This window comes from Notechis scutatus, chromosome 2 (genome assembly GCF_049901735.1).
Source record: "Notechis scutatus isolate UNSWTSFEM ecotype Mainland chromosome 2, rNotScu1.2, whole genome shotgun sequence".
NCBI lineage: Eukaryota > Metazoa > Chordata > Lepidosauria > Squamata > Elapidae > Notechis > Notechis scutatus.
Window position 1 is genome coordinate 256507401 of NC_142010.1, and position 18544 is coordinate 256525944.

Genomic DNA, 18544 nt, shown 5'->3' on the forward strand with positions numbered 1-18544 from the left:
GGCTATCTTGGCTTCAAGTGATATTTTTGGTGATTATTTTTTTTTTGTGGTATTCAGTTTAGGATGACTTTCTGATTTTAGCAGTCCTTAGGATGCGTAATAGTAGCCTCTGGCACCACATCTCAAAGGCGTCCACCCTCCTCCTATCTGCCTTTTTCAGAGTCCACGTTTCTCAGCCATAAGTAGCAACTGGGGAAAATTATTGTGTTAACTGATCTGCATTAAGTTGGGAGGGTGATGTCTTTACTCTTCCAGATGATGTTCATGTCAGGCATGGCAAAAAAAAGTGTTGTATGTCTTCTGACCTCAGGGCTGCAGTCACCATGTTGGTTGATTTTAGAGTTCAGGAAGATGAATTCCTTTGCTGTTTCGATGGTCTCATTGTCGCTTCGCACTCTGCATTGTGTTCTCTGCAGTTGTCATTATTTTTGTTTCCTTGATGTTAAGGTGCAGTCCAAATTTTTCACTTTCATCTTTGACCCTCAAGATTAATGTCACCTTAACAATAAAGTAGAATTAGTTCTTCTGGCCCTGCTGGTCTACCTTGCAAGGCTGAGAGAAGGTGAATCAGACTCTACCAAGGTTTGCAGTGATGGCTTATTTATCTTGTCATTCACCCTCTTTACTGCTTCCTTCTTTTATTAGTTTTTTTTTAGGACTGTTTTTTTTTCTGTATAACTTTTATCATCAATAACACTCAAGTCGGATTCAGAATTGTGATGAGCAGGAGCAGCTCTTCAGACTTAATGAGGGTTTTATCCACCTACTCCTGTACTGGAATTGACCTAATGTCAACGTTGCAGAAAAACTCAACTCCAATTAAAAACTCCGAGACAGGCATCTTCTCAAAGTTTCCTTTTATTAGAGTAAAACTGGCACATCCGGGAAAGCCCAAATCTGAGAGTTCCGGGTTTCCCCTTAGTAATTCAAAAATCCAACACCAAGCCCCTGCGCCCATAGGTCCATCACATGGTCCAATCACCATCCACCTCACTTAGAGAAATCCCTTCGACCGCTCCTCCTTCAGGTGCAGGAATAACATGACCTTGTTCTGACCCAAACTTTGTTCCAAGGAAACCAACACAAAACAGAGCTAACAGCAAAACTTTTTAATGATTCTTTATGAATTCCATTTCTTCCCGGTTAAAAGGCTGTTTCAAACTAATTGTCTCTGATAAGAACGAGCCTTGCCAAGGTTGTGCAAGGCTGTCAAGAACACTAGATAAAGTTACTGAGAAATATTTCAAACACAAAGAGTCTCCAAACACCAACCAAGATATTCCGAACCTCCACAAGACTTGAGTGCAAAAACTTCTTTGCTTCCTGCAAAGAACTCCAGTTTCTCAGCTGGCTTTTATCTCTTAAGGGAGGGGCCATTACCTTGCAGCCTTACTCCCGAGTCGCCCGTGCTGCTGCAGCTGCTCTTTCGTTCGAGCAGCCCTGCATGCATGCACACTGGGCACAGGCTCCTCGGGGGCCTCTTCATCACTGCTGCCAGCCTGCACAATCTAGGAAGGCAGCATTCCACTCCCTGATGGTCCTGGCCCCATCCCTACATCACACGCAGGCCCCTCATCTGAGTCCTCGCTCTCCGAGACCTCAGCTGTCCTCACTTGCTGCAGGCGAACCACAACAGACCTTGAGCGAAGAGAAGAATGCTTATTATGTCTAGCTACCAACACTCTACAATTCCCCACCCTCCTACTTTCCCAAGCACAGGAATATGGTAGCATGGAAGCTTTTGGTACTAATATGGCTTCCAAAGTTGACACCTGCATTGCAGTCCAAAGTGATCCGTGGGTTGTCCTGTGTGGATGGTAGGGATTTCTGGTGCAGTTTTTGTCTTTCAAGTGAATTTAAGAATAGGGTGGATTCTGCATAATTAGAAACATTTGTGCTACCCGGTAGAACTGTTGATGTTGAATAAGCATCTTGAATTTTTTTTAAAATTGCAAAGAGCGGTGCAGGATCTACCTGAAGACAATACAGGAAATCCTTGATGTAGAATAATTTGTTTAGTGACCATTCACTAAACAAAACTGAAAGAAAGTTACCAATGCCTGCTTTTCACACTTGGAATTTATCCCGTGATCAAAATTCAAATGTTTGGCAACTGGCTCTTATTTATGATGGTTGCAGTGTCCTGGAGTCAAGTGATCCCCTTTTGTGACCTTCTGAGGAGCAAAGTCAATGGGGAAGCCAGATTCACTTAACAACCATGTTACTTACTTAACAACTGCAGTGATTTACTTAACAACTGTGGCAAGAAAGGTCATAAAATGGGGCAAAACTCACTTAACAACTGTCTCATTTAGCAGTAGGAATTTTGGGCTCAATTATGGTCGTACGTCAAGGACTTACCTGTATGCCAGGCTGGCTGGGAATTCCCAGCAAGTAAATCACTGCGATTGTTAAGTAACTTGGTGGTTAAGTGGCAACTGGATTTTCTTGTTTTTCTTCGAAGACGTTTCACTTCTTAACCAAGAATGGTGGGGAATGGAAGGATTTGTATTCCTTGGAGACAGCTGGTCATTTGCATTCTTTTAGAGAGTTGTTGAGGCCACTTGGAGGTTTGTCTGTGTCCTCAGGGTCTCCTAAGTCGTGTAAATAGGTGTGGAGCCTTGTTTCCAATCCATTGAATTGAATTGATTCAATTTTTGGCCAAGTGTGATCCCCATTGTGATCCCCATTGCGGTTCTAAGTCAAGGACTACCCATACAGCTACAGAGCAGGATTAGGAAAACAACTTGAATATTCTCTAGTTTCTCCTCAATCTGAATTTCTTAGTTCTGCATGATTTGAGTTCCTTTTATTTGATCTCTCTGTGGATTGTAAGGGGGGAAAAAGGCAAAGAATACTTTTTCTTGGTGTAGTTGAAAATGCAGCTTGTTACTTCTTGTAGATAAGACTCCTCCTTGGATAAAATGGTGTCCAGAAGTTGTCTGTAAGAACAAAACTAAGAATTTCTTCCTTATCTCCTTGGTTTTTCTGCATTTAGAATTATCTTCCAATTTCTTTTCTGTTGCGTTTCTAAAATAACCACAATAGGCACAGAGGCTTTCTCATCCTTCCATAATATGCTGTTTGTTCCTTATGCGTATTTTGAACATTGTCGCTTAGGAGAGCGGTGTAAAGTTTCATTCATCTTGTCTCACCCTGCGGTATTGAAATAACTTCCTGGTGATGTTTATTAAACGCTCCCAATTTCCTGGAACCTCAGGAGAGCTAAGAGCAAACCCTACAGCCTGTGAACAGATTGCAAATAAGAAAGAACAAAAGGATGGTGAAACAAAACTTGCACTATGATATAATAACAACTGATTGGTTTCTAGGAGGAACAGGGATAGGCGACTGGGGTGGCTGGATGGGTAATTGACTTTTCCCTCTTGGGGTTCAAGACTACAAGAGGTCTACCAGCGACCTGACCTGAGGATACCACTGGTAGGTTCATCTGGATTGTTCAGATTTTTGTCTAACCATGGGATGACTTTTTCCATTTTATCTTCCTGTTATCCTGGCGTGCTCTTCTCTTAAATGCAGTGACTGCAAAAATAGGAAGTTTTAGCTAATAATTGTGAGACTTTGAGACTAATTGTAGAGCTTCTGGTTATTTTTAAATGCACTTTATAATCCAAGAGTACATATGACCTGCCAACTGCCTGTGTTATCTCTGTGCCATGCCCTGGGTCATTATACTGGCTTACCTCAGGGCTCCTGCAGCCAGGCCATCCATGCCTCGACACTTGCCTCACCTTGCAGCCGTGGCACCAGCACACCGCTCAGCCTCCTGCTCCATTGCGGCCACGAGCAAGCAGAAGAAATTGGCTGGTAGCCACGTGGGTTCCTGCTTCACATGGCTGTTGGTGCTGTTGCCGCGAAGGCAGGTGTCGGGGCATGGATGGCCTGGCTGCGGGGGCCTTGAGGTAAGCCGGTGCAGGGCGCATGGGGCAGCTTCACCCTCCTGCCTCACCTTGTGACTGCGACATAGCAAGCAACAAACGGAATGGTTGGCTGCACAGGCTCTTAAGTAGGGCTTATTTTTTGGGGGGGGTAGGGCTTATATTAGGCACACACAGAAAACATGCTAGGGCTTATTTTTGGATAGGTCTTATTTTCAGAGAAACAGGGTAGATGTTGCTCAGTTCTGAGTTTAAACCAAAATGTTCAACATTCACTGTTCCATTATGTTTTATGCTTAAAAATATTGTATATAGCAATAGCATTTGGGCTCATATACCGCCCCATAGCGCCACTTTCTGCATAGTTTACAATATAGAAGCATTATTATTTGCATGTTGCCCCCAACAATCTGGGTCTTCCTTTTATCAACCTCGGAAGGATGGAAGACTGAGTCAACCTTGAGTCCCATCAGGATCAAACTCCAGGTTGCGGGCAGAGTTTGCTTTCAATACTGAATTTTAACCACTGCACCACCAAAACTGTTGTATATCTGAGAAAGATGCATGTAAAGAAAATTGGAGATATTTCCTGGTCCTTTAAGCTTCACTGTTGGAGCCCGGTCTTTCAATATGAACAATTGATGGTTGGAGTTTTGGTCCTTTGTTAGTCATACACAAACTCCACCCCTGTTAAAGCTGGCAGCTGTTTATTGAGTTTAAGTTTATTTAAATCAAGTAACCAATTGGTATTATGAGGCCTTGTTCAAAAGTGACATTGATCCCAGACTATTTTATTCACAGTTTGTTAAATAAATCAGAGGAGTTCATACAGAAAATTAAGCCATAAAGTAGAATGCAATAGCTTTCTTAGGCTGACCTTGGAATGATCTTTAAGTAATAATGAGCCTGAAGCTCCACTCTTCCTAGAATAGAGAAACCTAGATCAAAAATGAACTCTGGCTAATTTTAAATATAAATTGAATGTCATTCACATTCTTGCTTTGCCTGCATTGAATAATTGCTTAATCTATCATATCCCACATTCTCGCTTGATGGCAGTTTTGGGGAAAGTTCAACAGCCCATACCTGTAGGGAGAAGAGCAGGCAGAACTGGGGGAGGAGTTAAATGTGTCAGAAGCTTAGAATTCTTACGTTGACACAAACAATCCAAGTCAAGGAATAGATTCAGATTTCTACTTTAGTTGATTTGATTCTTGTATATTGGCTTGATTCTTGTGTATAACCTTAAGTTGGAAAGGGCAATTTAACGTATGGTCCTGATCTTCTTTGCCTAACAATACTCAAAGATTTGAAGGTTTTATATGGCCTGGAGCTATTGGTCATCCAGATTTGTCATTAAAAGTAACATCTGATACAGACACAGAAAGCAGCCAACAATGTAATGATTTAGCACCATGGATGATGAAGGTCTTTGAGAGTCACAATTTGTTTAATAAACACTAGTACTTCTTTTATCGGAGCCCCAGGTTCAAAAGAAAACATAAATTACAGTACATTCCAAAGCTTTCTGTAATAAAACATATATAACTTTTAAAATTATATGATTGAGCTATTTTGAATCCTGCTTTCTCCAGCCTCTATAATTAGTACTAATAATCCTACTAAACCAAGATAAAACCATATATATGAAAAGGAAAAGGTCGTACCAGGACAGTTCCTCTCAACCACATAGTATTAGATAGTAGAACATTAAGAATAAAATTAAAGAACGTTAAGAATAAAATTAAAAGAGGAATTTTTAAAATTAGTGTTAGGGTGTAAACTTTGGGCATAGGTAAGGTTCTTACCTGTCTGTCATTATTGGTATTCTTCTGAGAAGTATGTGATGTTGGAAAAGATGGAAAGTAAAATAGGACAACCAACAGCAAAGTGGAATGAACCCAGATACAGAGGCAACGGGTGGCTTTTTGGTGTCAGGAGCAAGCAGCCAGACTCACACACATAGTAGTTCAAGCTAACTGCTTTATTATTTTCTGCCTAGTTCAAATTCAAATCCTTATTGTCAATGCACAGCATGTGTACAATGAGATTGATTAAGCCTCCCTTGGTTCCTATTAGACAGGAATCTTCTCAGACTGCTCACCTTCTCTTAGGAACAGACAGGTAAGCCTCTATGGAGCTTAAGGGATCAGTACAGTGGTGGTTATGCTGCCGGTTCGCACCGGTTCTAGCGATCTGGTAGTGCGGGTCAGCAGTTGGCCCTGCCCCCCCCGCCCCCACCCTTTCCTCTCCTATATTTCCTTTGTTTGTAGCTCAGCTAATTCGCGCGGCAGAGCGGATTGCCACGCCTCAGCTGTTTTCCTCACCAGCGCTGACGGTAAGGTAAGTTTTCAAGCTTAAAATCGCATGTTTTAGAATGCACCGAACGCAAAGTGTCCCCCCACAGAACCAGTAGTAAAAAAGTTTGCATCCCACCACTGGGTCAGTTCTGGATCTTTTGTGGCAACACAAGGATTCGAGGCTAATTCCCTGCTTAAGACCTCCTCCCTGCCTGGCTGGGCTTTCCCAACACCAGATTGGGGACTCCGTGGTATCTTAAGAGTTTTATCTCTGTGGCAGCTAAGAGTTGACACAACCAAACGGCACTATAATCGAATCTGTGGCACAAACACTGGTGGAGGAAAAAAAATTCTCACTTGAGTGGGAATTCCCTGCATCATCAATTTGGAGTAGATCATATGGTTGGCGAAATCTAGAGGCATTTGTGGTTATGGACCAAGACCAAGCTCTCTTCCATAGATTCTCACTTTCATCTCTTTTGGTCCATAGGAATAAATCCCCCCCCCCCAATGAATGTCTTGTGGACAATCATGGGGGAAAGTGATGAATTGTGATTTTGTAACAGTGATTGGTAGACATGACCTGTACTTTTTAAAGCCTAACATTCATTGCCTTGGCATTCAAGGTACAAATTCCAGCATTGTGCATTGTAAACAGATATGTTTGCATCCTTTCATTGTATATGTTACTGTTGTTTTCACAGAGTAAATCATACATTGTGTTGTTGTTACCCTTCCACAATATTAATGTTTGCTTAATAGTACTCTGACTAGTAGTGATAATGTTACCTAGTTTGGATAAAGAAACATCTGCAAGAAAACAACCAAGTTCAGAGAGCACCAAGTTTCATTTTGATGGGATCTAACCCATACAGAACTTTCCAATCAATTCAAAACAAAACAAATTTCTTGATCTGTGCTCACTCCTGTAGGATAGATTTCTATGGAAGCAAAAGACTTCTCAAACACACAAGCACAAGCACACACTCAGAAAGGATCTCCTGCGGAGGTAGGACTAGAAGATCTCCAAGGTTCCTTCCGACTTTATTATTCTGCATATCTCTGTGACACTGTTAGATTAGCAAAAGGTATTTTTCTTTTTCATTTTTCATGAAAGGGACCGGAGGGCATTATCTACTCAACATACTGCAGGTTGGCGTCTTCTGTTTCAGTGAAAGGGGTGGTGATATCTCACGATGGATTTTAGAATAAAATGATTTTGGTTCTTCCTATGCAGGATGAGCTAAAAATCATAGACTAGCTGCCAATACAACTGCTGTTTGTAATAGCATATGGTGCGTGACTCTATAATAAAAATGGAATTAATGAAATTACAGTGATGAGAAAGTCTATTTGAGCACTGCCTGTTTTTGTTTTTTGTTTTAAAAAAGCTCACAAATGTCTCATTGAGCCTGTTGGTTTTTGAAATAAATAAAATTACCTCACGGAATGCAAACACATCCTTCCAATGTAAATGGAACCATAGAATGTAGGCAGGTAGTAGCCCTAAGATGAAAGAACAGGGTTATGTAAATAGTTCAAATTGGGGGGAAAAGAAAGAGCTTTAATGCCTCTTTCCATTTTGCTACTCAAAGCGAAGTAGTACAAATAGTCAAGTAGTACAAATACAAAACTATTTAGATATTAAGGTTTCGGTTCTTTTTTTTTAAGCGTGGGTGGGCATCTATGGCCCCTTTAAGACCTGTGGACTTCAACTCCCAGAATTCCTGAGCTTGGCTGGCATGACTGACTCAGGAATTCTGGGAGTTGAAGTCCACAGGCCGTTAATTGCCTATCCCTGTTTTTAGGCCATAGTACCTTGGATTCCCACACAGGCATTGGTTGCAGTGAAATCTAAATTTCGAAAGGAAAAATGCACAGGCCGCCCTTCTTCTCTCCAATCATTTATGTCTCGGATACAGATACAGATACAGATAATCAGAGTTGGAAGGGACCTTGTAGGTTGTCTAGTCCAACCCCCCGCCCAAGCGGGAGACCCTACACCATTTCTGACAAATGGCAGTCCAATCTCTTCTTGAAGGTCTCAACTTCCGAGTCTCCATTCCCTCATTCCTATACTTAGGTTTAGCCTATACCTTCTTACTCATGCATTTGCTCCCATTTGCAAACTTACTCTCCTGATTCACAGATGTATGTATTGTTGTTTTTCTTCCATGCTGTGTGGTCTGTTTCTCAGATAAAATCTAGTCAGTCTTTATTCGATCGTAGGCTAGCAAATTAAACTCAAGAGTCGCCATTAGTTAAGATAAAAGGAAAAAAAAAAATATAATTACAAGTCAGTGGCCACAATTGAGCCCAAAATGTCTGTTGCTAAAGCAAGACAGTTGTTAAGTGAGTTCTGCCCCATTTTATGACCTTGCTTGCCACAGTTGTTAAGTGAATTGCTGCAGTTGTTAGTAATACAGTTGTGAAGTGACTCTGAATTGACTTTGCTTCTTAGAAGGTGTGGCAAAAGGTGATCACATCACTCCAGGACATTGCAACCCTCATAAATATATGCCAGTTTGCCAAGTGTCCGAGTTTTGATCATGTGACCATGGAGTGCTGCAGTGGTCATAAGTGTGAAAATTGTCACAAGTCACTTGTTTCAATGCTATTGTGACTTCGAACAGTCATTAAATCTTACAAATTGTTGTAAGTCTAGAACAACCTGTAGTTCCTGAGTTACTGCCTTCTTTGTGCTTTCATTTTTTTTTATCCTGCCTTTATTATTTTTAAGGTGGCAAATGTAATTCATACTCTTCCCTCCTCCTATTTTTCCCCACAACTATCCCTGTGAGGTGAGTTGCCCTGAGAGACAGTGACTGGCCCAAGGGCACCAAGTTGGCTTTCATGCTTAAGGTGGGACTAGAACTCACCATCTCCTGGTTTCTAGCCTGGTGCCTTAAAGTACTAGAACAAGGGCCTTCAAAGTTGGCAAGTTTAAGACTTGTGGACTTCAACTCCCAGAATTCCTGAGCTAACATGACTGGAGGAGGAATTCTGGGAGTTGAAGTCCACAAGTCTTAAAGCTGTCGAGTTTGAAGACCCTAGTTCTAGATCAAACTGGCTCTTGATTGATTTGATTTGATTTATATAGCTACCCATCTGTGCATGGCTTACAATGAAATGGAGTAGAAATAAATAAAATAAACCCTGTGAAATAAATTGTATTGTATTGTATTGAATATACCTTTAATTTGTATATCGCTCAGAGTTGATATGAGTATGTCTGAGTATGAGAATAATGATCAGAGGAATTATACACCTAGGCATGCTAGAAGTTTATAGATGTTGAAAGCTGAACGTGTCATGGTGTAGAATAGATAATATAATCAACTTATTGCATTAACTTTCTTCACCTTCAGTGAATCAGAAACAGTTTCTGCTCTATGGCTAGAGGGACTTATGGATATGTATATGTTTAATATGCTCTTGTTGAAAATGACTGGATGTCGGGAAATTTCTATGGGTGAAGTAAGGACGAAGTGAGTGGGCGACTCAAGCAGATGAAATCTCATTGATGCTCTGCGGGATAAATCCACACCTTTTCCCCTGTGCCAGTCACAGAAAAATGTGAATTTATTCTCTCTAGTTCCAGAGAGCAGAGCAAGAAATAGTGGTGGAAGCTTTACAGAGGAACACCCAAACTCAAAATAATAAGGAATTTCCTGATTGCGAGGGCTATTAAGCAGTGTAACAACCTGTCACCTGAAGTTGTGTATGCTCCATCAGCGGAGGGTTTCAAGTACAGGTTGGGCAGCCATTTGTTTCCTTCCAACTCTATGTTCAAAGGCAATCTTGTTCCTGTGATGACCCAGGGCATGGCACAAAGGCAACACAATCAAATAAGCAATAAGAATCCCTTTATTATCTCCAGCTTTGCCCCCAATGTCCAGGTTACCTTCGGCTGGAGAAAAAGTCTCCCAGGAACAGCCTTTAAGTCGAGGAAATTCAGTCCAAAACAAGGTAACAAACTGTAACTAAACATCCACCCAAACTATGCTTCAGTAATTAACTTGACAGGACAGGAAAAGGAGTTGCAGACTTGAAAGCAAACATAGTTGGGAAGATGCCAGGAACACAGATAAGCCTCAACGATACCAGATAAATCACGATTTGCTCCCAACAACTTGCTGTGTGCAGCTTCCCTTTTGAAACACTGTGTTCTCAGCTGCAGCCAATGAAGGGAATCAGGGCCCTTTCCTCCCCAGTAACCCATGCAAGTCACATTGCTCCCTTCTGCCCTGCATGCCCTAAGATGAAGAGGGGGTGGGCCTGGGTCTTCCTCTGACTTCCCTCTCCCTTTCACTACCTTGCACTACCTCTGCCCAGCCGGACTTTGCCCTTCCCCGGTTTCTTCCACACCCAAAGGAGCTACACTCCCACTGACAGTTCCTTCCAGGCTTTCTTTAAACCAGAACTTCGGAATTCACAGCAGCAAAATGGACTTGTTGGACCACTAGACAAAGATTGACAAATGGCTTTATTAAAACTTCTGATTAGAATGATCCTTAGGCTTAATGAAGGAAGTCCCTCTGAGGTCTTAAAGTCTTGGTTTCATGAGAATATTTTGCTTCACGTTTAAAAGCATGGCCTGCCCTAGACTCTTAATTACCAAAGTTATTTTTAAATACCACCCACTGTGGAAGAACCATAAATGCCGGAGAGACAGAGCTAAGATCAAGTAATAGAAGGACTTATTTTGCTGACTAAGGGAAGATAAAGAAAGTCTACATGGATGGTGATATTTACACAACGAAAAATGTTTGATAAAACAAGGAGTAAATGTGTGTGTCTGCTGGTGCAAATCTATCTCAAGCCAATCTGGAATTTAATTCTTTTTTTGGTGGAATCTGAATATTTTGAAATCCTTGGTGAATTGTTGATAGTGTTACAATGCTAAGGAACTTTTGTTGATGGAACTTGAGCCCAAAAGAAGACGAGTAGAAGGTAGGACAGCTAAAGCAAAAGATCAGAGGTTTTGTCATGCCCTTGTCAGAATCTAACCCGGAGGGGGAAGCCAAACAGCTGACAAGGAGTGGGAGTGTGGCTCTGTTGGCTGTGCAAGAAACTGGGGAAGGGCAAAGTCCGGCTGGGCAGAGCAGGGAAGAGGTAGATCAAGGGAGAGGGAATTCAGAGGAAGATCCAGGCCCACCCCCTCTTCATCCTAGGGCATGCAGGGAGGAACGGAGAAGGGAGCAACGTGAGTTGTGTGGCTTGCAGGGGAGGAAAGGGCCCTGATTCCCTTTATTAGCTGTAGCTGGGAACACCGTGCATAAAAGAGGAAGCTGCGCACAGCAAGTTGTTGGGAGCAAATGTGAATTTATCTGGTATCGTTCTGGCTTATCTGTGTTCCTGGCATCTTCCCAACTGTGTGAGTTTTGCCGTGCTTTCAAGTCTGAAATTACTTCTCCTGCCCTGTGAAACTAATTACTTCAGTGTGGTTTGTTTGGATTTTAAGTTACAGTTTCTGTGTACCTTGTTTTGGACTGACTTTTCTACAGTCAAAGGCTGTTCCTGGGAGAGTTTTTCTCCAGCCCGAAGGTAACCTAGACATTGAGGGCAAAGTTGGAGATAATAAAGGGACTCTTATTGTTTATTTGACTGTGTTGCCTTTGTGCATTTAGTGACCGTTCAAAGTTACGATGGCACTGAAAAAAGTGACTGATATTCACACTTAACGACTATTTTGATATCCCCCTCATCATGTGATCAAAATTCAGATGCCAGGCAACTGATTCACATTTATGATACTTGCAATATCCCGGGTTATGTGATGCCCTTTTGCAACTTTCTCACGTGCAAAGTTAATGGGCAAGCCAGATTCATTTAACAACCATGTTACTAATTTAGCAATGGCAGTGATTCCCTTAACAACCGAGGCAAGAAAAGTCATAAAATGGGGCAAAATTCACTCACCGTAAGAACTGCCTTCCTTAAAAGGATTAGCCATGCAAAATTCTGGAAAAATGAGAATATGCCCACCAGACGAGGAGGTAATTAGGACAATTTTTAGAATGTGCTGAGAGGGACAGATTAACCTTAAAAAGAAAAGAAAAAGAAGACTCAGAATACTACTTGATATGGAATAAATTCTACGACTGGTTAAAGACAAGGGGTAGAACAAGGGGTTTTTCTTGTGGCGTGCCGAAAGCACCTGCACTAGAGATAGTGCTGGCACCCATAATGCAATGCTCCCCGCGCCCCATGTGCATGTGCGCACAACATCCCCTACCCCATCCCCTTACCTGCACTGTGCATGCGTGCACCTCCCAGATGATTTTCGCCCTGTTTGAGGCCATTTTCACCCTCCCAGAGGCTCGAGGGATGCCTCTGGAGCCTCTGGAGGCTGAAAACGGGCCTGTTTTGGCACTTCCGGTATTTCCAGAAGGCCTGTTTTTCGGCCTCCCAAGGCTGCAGAGGCTTTCCTCAAGCCTCCGGGAGGGCGAAAATGGCCTCAAACAGGCTGAAAATCAGCTGGGAGGCGCACGCATGCGCAGTGCAGGTAAGTTTGGCTGGGGCTCGTGTGCCCACACAAATGGCTTTCCGTACCACCTGTGGCATATGTGCCCTCGGTTCGCCATCACAGGGGTAGAAGTTAAAGAAAGAAAACAGTGAATGTTTTTATTAAAAACAGAGATGGTGTATAACTACAATATTATATGATATTATAAGTATTCTTATTAGAAAATGGGACAATATTTTTATAGTACTAGCTATGGTTCTTATTCTTTTTAAATAACAGACTCGGACAAAGTGTTGTATTCAAAAATGTTTATGTATAATTTTTTTTAAAAAAAACTGACTTGCTTAGCAACATAATTTTGGTTGTAGGTTGAGGACTACCTGTAACATCCAGGAAGGGGTGAATATAAAGTATAGAATGAATTGGCAATCACCTGCTGCCTTTCCCTAAATGCTTCAGAGATCCTGACGCGGTTAAGACTTTGATTTACAGAAGGCTTGGCACTAATTGTAGCAGAGTGAATGTTAATCCTTCCAGTTCATACCCCATAGCTATTTTCCTTGGCTGACTACTGCACCAAATCTCAAAGGAATCTCTTCCTAGCGTGGTTTCCTCCTTCTGCAAGGGGGAATGGTGTTCCCATTTTTTAAAATATTGGTTTATCTTCATCCCATCCTTCCCCAGGGCTTTTAGAAGGAGGGAAATGGGAAACTCTGCTGGATTTGGTATTTTCCAGGCCTACATGGTTTGGCCTTTATCTCAGTAATTGAATATTGCAGGGGCATAACAAGTCCAGGTACTTTGGCCCTGCCTCAGAAGAACAGAACCATTTGACCTGATTTTCTAGGGGAGGGGGGTCCAACGTCGGCCACCTGAAGACCTGTGAACTTCAACTCCCAGAATTCCTCAGCCAGCCATGCTGAAGTCCACACTCTACAATGATGGCGAATCTTTTTGTTGTGATGTGCCGAAAGCACCCGCTTGAGAGATAGTGTGTGTGTGTGTGTGCTGGCACCCATAATACAATGCACCCCATGCCCTCCGTGCATGCCCCCTAGATCAGGGGTCTCCAACCTTGGCAACCTTAAGCCTGGAGGACTTCAACTTCCAGAATTCCCCAGCCAGCAAAGCTGGCTGGGGAATTCTGGGAGTTGAAGTCCTCCAGGCTTAAGGTTGCCAAGGTTGGAGACCCCTGCCCTAGATGATTTTTGGCCTGTTTGAGGCCGTTTTCTCCCTCCCAGAAGCTTGAGGGATGCCTCTGGAGCCTCTGGAGGCTGAGAACGGGCCTGTTTTGGCACTTCTGGTTTTTCCAGAAGGCCCATTTTTCAGCCTCCCGAAGCTGCGGAGGCTTTTTTTGAGCTCCCGGGAGGGCGAAAATGGCCTCCCCCCCAGGCTCCAGAGGCCCTCTGGAGGCTGGAAACGAGCACTTCCAGTATTTCTAGAAGGCCCGCTTTTCGGCCTCCCAAGGCTGCAGAGGCTTCCCCCGAGCCTCCAGGAGGTCGAAAACGGCCTCAAACAGGCCGAAAATCAGCTAGGAGGCGCACGCATGTGCAGTGCAGGTAAGTTGGGCTGAGGCTCGTGTGCCCACACTAATGGCTTTCCGTACCACCTGTGGCATATGTGCCCTAGGTTCGCCATCACGGTTCTAGGGTGATAATTATGTCCCGGTGACTGGCCCAGATTGGATCCTGCCATAGTAATCTCCTCTTTCCCGATGCCCATTGATCAGCCATCCAAAAGTTCAGAGAACTAACTAGAATCGCATGCAGGAGGTGTGACTGAGCCTTTTGTACGATGGTGACTTTTCAGATTGTTGACCAGATGTTTTCCATGGTGTTTTTGTTTTGTTTTTAAAGGCAAGTAGGTTTTTATTGTAATTCTCAAAAGTGACTAAGTCTGAAATTTTTCAAGCTGTAATGTAGGGGATTATCTGGCTATTTTTCCCCCCATTAACAGGCCTGCTATACCTTTCATTTCTGACATGCTTGAACAACAAAGGAAAAGAAATACAGGCAGTTGCTAATTCTCTTGTAAAAGAGAAGAAATAAAGAGAAGCAAGTGGTTTTGTATCAGCCTTTTGGAGTGTTTTATCATCTCTCCTGTAAAAATGCTAAGTTTAGTGCGGCTGACTAAAGCATGTCCTTTTAAGCTACAAAGCAAAACGATGTCACAACATTGATTTCCTTCTCATTTAATAGTTCTAGGAAGGAACAACCATAAAACCACCTTGGTATAACATTTTTGGGAAATCTTCCTTTTTACTGGAGATAAGCTTTTATTGCCAAGGATTCAGAGGGTGACATATCTTATTCAGGAGACACCTTTAGAAGAGTTAAGCTGAGGATTTTGCCGTGAAGGGTTTTGCGTAAGGCAGGTATCCATGGGGACTTTTTTAAAAAAAAGCTTTCGTGCCAATAGTCAGTTTGTGAGTTTCATTGAGGAGGAGGAGGAGGAGGAACAGGAAGAAGAAGAAAGAGAAAGGGGAGAGGGGAGGAGGAGGAAGAGGGAGGAGGAGGATGGAGGAGGAGGAAAGGAGAGGAGAGCAAGAAAGAGGAGGAGGAGAGGAGTCGGAAGAAGGGGAGAGGGGATGAGAAGAGGAGGAAGGAGGAGGAAGGGGGAGGAAGAGGAGAGGAAGGAGAAGGAGACAAGGAGGAGGAAGAAGAGTAGGATAAGGAAGGGGAGGAGGGGGAGGAGGAAGGGGAAGAAGGGGAGAGGGGATGAGAAGAGGAAGAAGGAGGAGGAGGAAGGGGGAGGAGGAGAAGAAGGAAGGAGAGGAAGGAGAAGGAGACAGGAGGAAGAAGAGTAGGGTAAGGAAGGGGGAGGAGGGGAAGGAGGAAGGGGAAGAAGGGGAGGGGTATGAGAAGAGGAGGAAGGAGGAGGAGGAAGAGGAGGAAGGGGGACTAGGAGGAGAAGAAGGAAGGAAAAGAAGACGAAGGAGACGAAGGAGACGAGGAGGAGGAAAAAGAGTGGGGTAAGGAAGGGGAGGAGGAAGAGGGAGGAGAGGAGGAGGAAGGGGGAGGAGGAGGAGGAGAAGGAAGGAGAAGGAGAGGAAGGAGAAGGAGATGAGGAAGAAGGGGGGAGGAAGGAGAGGGGGAGGAGGAGGAAGAGAAAGATGATGATTGGGCATACTATATTCTGTGGCTACTTTTCACAAGTTTCATTTTCATGTCAGGTAGTGGTTAGTCTGTAGTTGCTGTTAATGTCTATGTATCTATTGATGGCTGATTTGTCAGAGTGCCAGGCTTCTAGAAATTCCCTGGCATTTTTGGACTTGGCCTGGTTTAGGATTGTCACATTTTCCCAATTGAAAGTATGGTTAAATCTCACTATACGTTGTAAAATTAAAGAATTTTTGCCATTATTTTACATTTGTCATTACAATGCATAGATGTGCGGAATAGATGGAACAGGACATTTTGTGAAGGCTTATGTATGTTCACCTGATAAGCCACGTGGGTTTTCCCAGAAACATAATTGTCAAAGAGGTTTAGGAGAAGAGTTCATTTAATCCACCGTTGTTGTTCTAGCTAACACAAGCAGCTCTACGGTTTCTCAATTTCAAGCAGACTGTAGAGTTGGATGGGATCTTGGGAGTCATCAAGTCCAAACCGTCCTGCTCAGTGGAGGAAATGCAAAGCTAAAGTCCATCTAAAAAGTGATTGTCTGTCTTCTGGGTCACATTTGAAATGCCCCTGGGGCTCATAATAAATAATGGTTAACTACCCAAAGCCCTTTTGCTTAATTTCTTCAAACCTGACTCTGTAGTGACTAAGAATGGAAATCATCCTATAAATAAATGCCAATCTAGAACAGCTGTTTCCCCATAATCATGTACAGTTGGTCCTCAATTTACAACCACAATTAAGGCCAGAACGAACATTGCTAATGTTGCAATGGAAGAAAGGCATTGGAGAAAGGCATTGGAGATGCCTGTTGGAAGAAAGGCATTGGAGACAAAATGCAGGCTGGCGGATGTTTGGAAAGATAGTTAAATGATGAATAGTCATAATATTCTGGGCAGCTGACCACATAGAGTTGACAGTGAGGGGTTTTATACCTTCTCTTGGGCTTTGCACTTGAGCTTCCTGTTCCTGTGCAAGAACATGTATTCTATTGGCTGTTGTAGGGGTTATGTAGGGCTGACTCTGTAGGTTGTCTGAGCTAAGTTTGGTTGAAGTTTGGTCTGCTCTGAGACGATGCAGTGAAGGAGCTTGTGTTCTGAAAGGGTGTTGGGCAATTCCTATTATGGCTTAATGACTTTGTCCTGGTTTGGATCTTGAGCTATTTGCTTATGAATAAAGCCACCTAGATACTTGGCTTCTTTCAATAAACTCTAACTCTTAAGCAGGGGTGGGCTTCAAAAGCTTTAGCAACGGGTTTTCTGTCGGTTGCTAGGTGGACGTGGCCATGGTAGATGTTGGCCTAATTGGCCTCCTGCACCACAGTGAGGGGGGCGTTTTTGCCCTTCCTGGGCTCCGGTGGCTTTCCTTGAGCCTCCAGGAGGGCGAAAACTTCCCGGGCTCCAGAGGCCGGAAATGGGCCCGTTTCTGGCCTTCCCAAACTTCCAGGAGGCCCGTTTTTCGCCCTTCCCGAGCCTCTGCACACACCCTGCATTCGAAATGGGCCACATGGGGACTCCTGGAAGGAGCAGGGCAGGGTGGGTGAGGCCAGCCAGGAGTGGGATTTGGGGTTCTCCAAACTGTGCAGATTCTTAGCTAGGGGATCTCCGGAACCCCTGCGAACCCCCAGCAGCCCAGCCCTGCTCTTAAGTGCTGACATCATCTGAGGGCTATTAAGAAAGGTGGGGGCTGCTTTCTGCCTCCAAGAACATGTTTCTCCATTCCTCCTTTAGGGAAATACAATATTCTGCCTTTTTAATATTTCCTAAAAATATTTCATTCTTCTTGGAGAGGGTGGGTGGGTAACAACTTTCTACATAAGCAAGGTGGTTCTTAAGTGGGTTAAGCCAGAGGTGGTATGCAGCAGGTTTTGACCCGTTCTGGAGAACCGGTAGCAGAAAATTTGAGTAGTTCAGAGAACCAGCAAATACCCCCTCTGACTGGCCCCCATCTCTTCTCTGCCTCCCGAGTTCCAGCTGATCAGCTGGGTCTTCTTTGGTTGCCCGGCACAGGAGAATGGAGCTGGAAAGCAGGTTAGTGGGATGTGGGGAGGGAATGGGGATTTTGGAGTATCCTTCCCCTTGGAGTGGGAATGGGGATTTTACAGTATCCTACCACGCCCACCAAGTGATGCCCACTAAGCCACACCACGCCCACCAAGCCATGCCTACAGAACCAGTAGTAAAAAAATGTGAATCCCACCACTGGATTAAACCCAATTTTGCATGTTCCTTTGCCACATTTTTTAATGAATCACCATTAGTTGTTAAATGAACCCAGATTCCCCCCTTGCCTACCTGTCCGAAGCCAGCTGGGAAGGTCACAAATGGGGATCATATGACCCCAGGATGCTGCAACCATAATAAATACATGCCAGTTGTCAAACATCCAAATTTTGATCATTGTGAGGACACTACAGTGGGTTTTGTAACTTTGAACCATTTTAAACCAATGGTTGTGAATCCAGGCCTACCTATAAAAAAAAAAAATTCTCCCTTGCCTCATTGACAGTGTCCTATATTTGAACCCATTCCAAATTCTCTATGACTTAAAAAAAAAAAAAAAAAACCAACTTCAGGGCACTATGGTGGACATGTTTTCATTTCTGTAGGATAAAAAAGAAAAGATACTTTGGAAATTGAAAATATGATTCAGTTAAGCTAGTAATAGATTATTGCTCTCCCTCTTATTAATGCATAATTCAGAGTTAGAAGCATCGAGTGACATATCCTGATTAAACATAAAATGGATGAATGA

At 43.3% G+C, this 18544-nt stretch overlaps 1 protein-coding gene across 4 annotated transcripts in view; it reads left to right on the forward strand.

The window, feature by feature from the left end:
- MYO5B (myosin VB) overlaps positions 1-18544 on the forward strand; it is a 330775-nt gene that overhangs the window by 117004 nt on the left and 195227 nt on the right. The window lies entirely within an intron of this gene.